Here is a 7,202-nt window from a genome sequence, read left to right on the forward strand (position 1 = left end):
ATATGAGAAGGATAGGACGAGTCCCCAATTGACAATGCTAAATTCCCTTGTCGTATAAACAACCCTTTATGAAGTCTAAGAACACTGTACGCTGTTTACTTAAGAAGTACCGTAATGGTACGCTAGTTGCGTAACGATCGCTCAGCCGTAGGCGAGACGCTCAAGCGTCACGTTCGCTCACGGCCCAGTGATCACAGGACACGTTATTGGCTATGACTAGAGTAATGATTCGCTATGGCGTAGCGGACGCTCGAGACCACGAGGAGATCACCAGCGGCGCAGACGCTCACAACGCTATACCTTTATGTCTAAACCTTATACCAATAAAATTCACAGAATACCTTAATGTGAGTACAGGGTGTAAGTGCAACCTTGTGTAACCTGACTAACTACAAAGCTGCTTGAGCGTCACCGACGCTCAAGTGAACACTTAACACTATAGGAAATACACAGATACTGGTTTAGGGTCCAAAGCCTATTAACTGTATTATATCTAATGTATTTGTAAAAGGGGATAACAGTACAAATGATACACTACAATATAACAGAGACTTCCTAACCAAAATACAATACTATCTAATACAATACAATACTAGTCTAGGGGAGATACGAGAGAAAGAGAAGGGAAAGAGAGAGAGAGAGACGGAGAGAGATGAGAGAAATTGGTTCACAGAAAGACAATGATTACGGAGAGAAACTTACGCACAGGGTAAACGATCGCATGCGCCTGGACATCCAGCACCCGATTTTCAGCAATGAGAACCGTTGAAGAGTGAGAGCTGGATGTGGTCGGCCTGCCTATTTATGCCCCACACACAATGCAATCTCATAGTCCCTACAATCCCATTGTCCATTGGATGAAGGAATTCGACCCTGTATCACAACAAAAGGTCATAGGTTGATTCATACAGGTGGGCTGTGACGATTTCCAACAGCTCAGGTGGGTGGGAAACTAGGTTTCCCGCCGCATACCTGAGTATGAGTAAATAATAGAAATGGACATAAACTTCTTATGTCCATAACTATTCGCACGAGCGATTAATACGCTCCAAACCAACACCGGAATATTGCTAATTAAATACTCTTCCGATGGGTACCAAACACTGCTGTATGATTCCTGTTAGACCCTTCGTACAATACAAAGAGGGATTACTTTAAACAGGGACCTTCTATATTAACCAAACTTTCAGAAACTATCAAAGGGATCATGATCTATAAACTACATTAATTGTGAAAATATGTAACGAATGAGTCGCACGCTACGACTACATAAACTCTACCGTAAATACGCATACCGCGCCTGCGAGTGCACGCTATTGCGGGTATGCGCCTTCACGGGAGAGCGTACGCATGCGCAGCACGGACCAGTGTGCGGTGCAAATATGGCAACGTGCATGGGGATATTTTTCTGACTTTGACAGCCTCTACCGCTCAGACAGGATCTGCTACAGCAGGGGCCCTGTCTGTTCCAAGACTTACCGCGGCTGCGTTGGACGGCATGGCGGTTGAATTCCGGATCCTAAAGCAAAAGGGCATTCCGGAGGAAGTCATTCCTACGCTGATAAAAGCCAGGAAAGAAGTAAACGCAAACCGTTATCGCCGTATTTGGCGAAAATATGTTGCGTGGTGTGAGGCCAGGAAGGCCCCAACAGAGGAATTTCAGCTGGGTCGTTTTCTGCACTTCCTACAGTCAGGAGTGACTATGGGCCTAAATTTGGGTTCCATTAAGGTCCAGATTTCGGCTCTGTCGAATTTCTTCCAGAAAGAACTGGCTTCACTGCCTGGAGTTCAGACATTTGTAAATGGAGTGCTTCATATTCAGCCCCCTTTTGTGCCTCCTGTGGCACCTTGGGATCTCAATGTGGTGTTGAGTTTCCTAAAATCACATTGGTTTGAGCCACTTAAAACTGTGGATTTGAAATATCTCACGTGGAAAGTGGTCATGTTATTGGCCTTGGCTTTGGCCAGGCGTGTGTCAGAATTGGCGGCTTTGTCATGTAAAAGCCCTTATCTGATTTTCCATATGGATAGGGCAGAATTGAGGACTCGTCCCCAGTTTCTCCCTAAGGTGGTTTCAGCTTTTCACTTGAACCAACCTATTGTAGTGCCTGCGGCTACTAGGGACTTGGAAGATTCCAAGTTACTGGACGTAGTCAGGGCCTTAAAAATTTATATTTCCAGGACGGCTGGAGTCAGGAAAACTGACTCGTTTTTTATCCTGTAGGCACCCAACAAAATAGGTGCTCCTGCTCCTAAGCAGACTATTGCTCGCTGAATTTGTAGCACAATTCAGCTGGAGCATTCTGCGGCTGGATTGCCGCATCCTAAATCAGTAACAGCCCATTCCACGAGGAAAGTGGGCTCATCTTGGGCGGCTGCCCGAGGGGTCTCGGCCTTACAACTTTGCCGAGCTGCAACTTGGTCAGGGGCAAACACGTTTGCTAAATTCTACAAATTTGATACCCTGGCTGAGGAGGACCTTGGGTTCTCTCATTCGGTGCTGCAGAGTCATCCGCACTCTCCCGCCCATTTGGGAGCTTTGGTATAATCCCCATGGTCCTTACGGAGTTCCCAGCATCCACTAGGACGTCAGAGAAAATAAGATTTTACTCACCGGTAAATCTATTTCTCGTAGTCCGTAGTGGATGCTGGGCGCCCATCCCAAGTGCGGATTGTCTGCAATACTTGTATATAGTTATTGCCTAACTAAAGGGTTATTGTTGAGCCATCTGTTGAGAGGCTCAGTTATTTTTCATACTGTTAACTGGGTATAGTATCACGAGTTATACGGTGTGATTGGTGTGGCTGGTATGAGTCTTACCCGGGATTCAAAATCCTTCCTTATTGTGTCAGCTCTTCCAGGCACAGTATCCTAACTGAGGTCTGGAGGAGGGGCATAGAGGGAGGAGCCAGTGCACACCAGATAGTACCTAATCTTTCTTTTAGAGTGCCCAGTCTCCTGCGGAGCCCGTCTATTCCCCATGGTCCTTACGGAGTTCCCAGCATCCACTACGGACTACGAGAAATAGATTTACCGGTGAGTAAAATCTTATTTTTTCTCTGTGATTTAGTCACCATGGCCCTCATTCCGAGTTGTTCGCTCGTTCTTTTTCATCGCATCGCAGTGAAAATCCGCTTAGTACGCATGCGCAAAGTTCGCACTGCGACTGCGCCAAGTAACTTTACTATGAAGAAAGTATTTTTACTCACAGCTTTTTCTTCGCTCCGGCGATCGTAATGTGATTGACAGGAAATGGGTGTTACTGGGCGGAAACACGGCGTTTCAGGGGCGTGTGGCTGAAAACGCTACCGTTTCCGGAAAAAACGCAGGAGTGGCCGGAGAAACGGTGGGAGTGCCTGGGCGAACGCTGGGTGTGTTTGTGACGTCAACCAGGAACGACAAGCACTGAACTGATCGCACAGGCAGAGTAAGTCTGGAGCTACTCAGAAACTGCTAAGTAGTTAGTAATCGCAATATTGCGAATACATCGGTCGCAATTTTAAGAAGCTAAGATTCACTCCCAGTAGGCGGCGGCTTAGCGTGTGTAACTCTGCTAAATTCGCCTTGCGACCGATCAACTCGGAATGAGGGCCCATATCTCTCCTTTATCTCTGCTGGTGCTGACTACACTGCGCAGGGGTTTGGGTTTAGGGATATAGTGCTGCTAATAATTGTACTGTGTTAACCTCATACTGCAAGTTATATCATGTCTGCTTCTGAGGGTAACGGTTCTGGGGCTGAACACACTGCCGGTGTTGCTGACGCCATGGGGCCATATGAGGAGAATATAGCAGCTGTGGGCTCTGGTTCTGGGGGCTCCTTGCCCCCCAGTGGGACTGTGGCAACGGAGGCACATACTGACCCACCGTGGGCCGCTTTTTCCACGCTTCTGCATAAACTAACTCCCCCTATGGGACCCCCAATGCCGGTACAACCGTATGTGGTCCCTGCAGCTAACCCTCCGTGGACGGACGATTTATCTGCTCAATTAAAGAAGTTGAACCAGTCCTTGACTACTAAAAAGTCTGACCAACGCTCGCCTAAGTCCAAGAGGTCCTCTTATCTCCTCACAATCCACTGCTGTCACTGACACCTCGTCTGATGAAGACGGCACATATACTGACCCCTCAGGTTCTGACTCAGATACGGCTGATGGGGAGGGTAGTTCACATGTGGATGTTCCTGATCTTTTGGAGGCTATTAAGTTAATTCTACAGATTACGGATGATCCCGAGCCATCCGTCCCTCCTAAGAAACCAGATAGGTTCAAGCGTCAGAAGGTGGTTAAGCAAGTTTTACCTCACTCTGACCACCTAGTGGATATACGTCAGGAACCCTGGGAAAACCCGGGTACGAAGTTTGTGCCTCAAAAGACGATGCTGATTCGCTATCCCCTCGCGCCAGAGCTGTCTAAAAATTGGGAAACGCCTCCTCCAGTGGACTCACATGTGGCTAGGATGGTGGTTTCCTCAGCTCTACCTGTCACTACCGTCACGTCTCTAAAAGAGCCTACGGATAAACGTGTGGAGGGTTGTCTGAAAGCGATTTACACCCTCACGGGTGCTGCACAAAGGCCCACTATTGCAGCTACATGGGCTGCAGAGGCTATTGAAGCATGGGCCTTGGAGTTAGAAGCTGAAATCTCTTCTGACCATGCTAGACAATGCTTGTCATATATTGTCACAGCTTCTAAATATATTAAAGAGGCGGCTTCTGATGCCGGCATCCTAGCAGCTAAGGCCTCTACTACGTCAGTCCTGGCTCGCCGGATATTGTGGCTGAGATCCTGGTCTGTGGATCTGGACTCTAGAAAAACCCTGGAGGTACTCCCTTTCAAGGGAGATATTCTGTTTGGGGAGGACTTAAATAAGATTGTGGCTGACTTGGCTACTGCCAAAACTGCCTGTCTGCCTAATACCGCTCCTTCTGTGTCGAAGGCTCAAGGTACGTCCTTTCGCCCCTTTCGTCCTTCAGGTAAAGCAAAAGGTCAGGCGTACCATAAGCAGGCCGCACTTCCAAACCTGGTAAGCCGAAGCCCAAAAGAGCCTGGGCTGCCCGTCAGCCAGCTGCCAAGACCGATAAGCCTGCCGCATGACGGGGCGGGCCTCCCCCCGGGGTGGGGGGCCGGCTTCTAGGATATACCCAGGAATGGTTGAAGACCACTTCAGATGCCTGGGTACGGGAAGTCGTCACTCGAGGTTACGCCATAGCCTTCAAATACCGACCCCCTCATCGATTTTGCCAGACAGACATCCCTTTGGACCAGACAAAGGCAAAAGCTCTACACTCGGTGGTACAGACCCTCCTGGATACAGGAGTCGTCGTACAGGTGCCTCTTGCTCAGAGGGGCCGGTGGGTACTATTCTCTGCTCTTTCTGGTCCCGAAACCGAATGGGTCCTCCCGGCCCATTCTCAACCTCAAGGCATTGAACAGGTTTGTGAAGGTTTCCAAGTTCCGTATGGAAACCCTTCGCTCTATAGTTCTGGCCTCGGAACCTGGGGACTACATGGTCTCCCTGGACATACAGGATGCTTACCTGCATATTCCTATAGCAGTGTCACATCAACAATACCTGAGGTTCGCTATTGGCAACCTACATTACCAGTTTCGGGCGTTACCTTTTGGTTTAACAACGGCTCCGTGAGTATTCACCAAAGTTATGGCGGTGATGACGGTGGTACTCCGCCGTCGAGGGGTCAGGATACTGCCGTATCTGGACGACTTGTTAATCCTGGCAAATTCCCCAGATCTTCTCCTGCGTCATCTGGATATGACGGTCCGGTTTCTACAAGCCCACGGATGTCTCATCAACTGGAAGAAATCCTCCCTGGTACCTGCTCAGAGCATGGTGCACCTGGGAGCGTTGTTGGACACTCACAACCAGAGGTTGTTCTTGTCTCAGGAGAAAGTCCTGAAGATTCAGGACAGGATTCGTTGCTTCCTTTCTCGTCCGCAAGTGTCGATACATTCGGCAATGCAGGTGCTGGGCCTAATGGTATCAGCATTCGACATGGTGGAGTATGCTCAATTCCATTCTCGCCCCCTCCAGAGGCTGATTCTAGCCAAGTGGGACGGCCTGCCTCACCGGATCAGATCTCAAATGATCTTCTTGACTCCGGAGGTCCGTCTGTCGCTACACTGGTGGCTCCGGAACCAACAATTGTGCAGGGGTCGTCCCTTCTGGATATCCAACTGGGTCCTGTTGACGACAGATGCCAGTCTAAGAGGTTGGGGCGTGGTGCTGGAGCAACACTCCCTTCAGGGTCGGTGGACTAAGGAGGAATCTCTCCTCTCGATCAACATTCTGGAATTGCGGGCGGTCTTCAATTCGTTGAACCTGGCCCAGCATTTAATTCAGAATCGTTCTGTTCAAGTACAGTCGGACAACGCCACCACAGTGGCTTACATAAATCATCAAGGCGGCACTCGAAGCCGTTTGGCAATGAAGGAAGTCTCACGTATTCTACGTTGGGCGGAACGCCATCTACCGGCCATGTCGGCAATATTCATTCCGGGAGTCCTGAATTGGGAAGCTGACTTTCTCAGTCATCAGGACGTGCATGCCGGGGAGTGGGGCCTCCATCCAGAAGTGTTTCAACTCCTCGTGGAAAAGTGGGGTCTTCCAGACGTGGATTTGATGGCGTCTCGACACAATCACAAGGTTCCGGTATTCGGAGCAAGGACAAGGGATCATCAAGCAGCATTCGTGGATGCGCTGGCGGTGCCGTGGAGGTTTCGGCTGCCGTATGTGTTCCCTCCGATGTCACTCCTGCCCAGGGTAATTCGGAAGTTCAAGCAAGAAAAAGGAAATCTGCTTCTCATAGCTCCAGCGTAGCCCAGACGGCACTGGTTCTCAGACCTGCAAGTCCTATAGTCAGAGCGTCCACTTCTACTTCCACAATGCCCAGACCTCCTCGTTCAGGGCCCCTGTGTCTACCAGGACCTAGCCCGGCTGTCTTTGACGGCGTGGCTCTTGAAGCTTCCGTCTTGAGGGCTAAGGGTTTTTCTGAAGAGGTCATTAAAACTATGTTGCGGGCCCGGAAACCGGCTTCTGCTCGGATTTACCATAGGGTCTGGCATTCCTACTTTGTTTGGTGCGCATCTAACAATTATGACGCTTCCAAGTTTAGTACAGCCAAGCTTTTGGCTTTTCTGCAGCAAGGCCTAGAGTTGGGCCTGCGTCTGGCCTCCCTAAAGGTT

The sequence above is a fragment of the Pseudophryne corroboree genome, chromosome 9 (assembly GCF_028390025.1).
Source record: "Pseudophryne corroboree isolate aPseCor3 chromosome 9, aPseCor3.hap2, whole genome shotgun sequence".
Lineage (NCBI taxonomy): Eukaryota > Metazoa > Chordata > Amphibia > Anura > Myobatrachidae > Pseudophryne > Pseudophryne corroboree.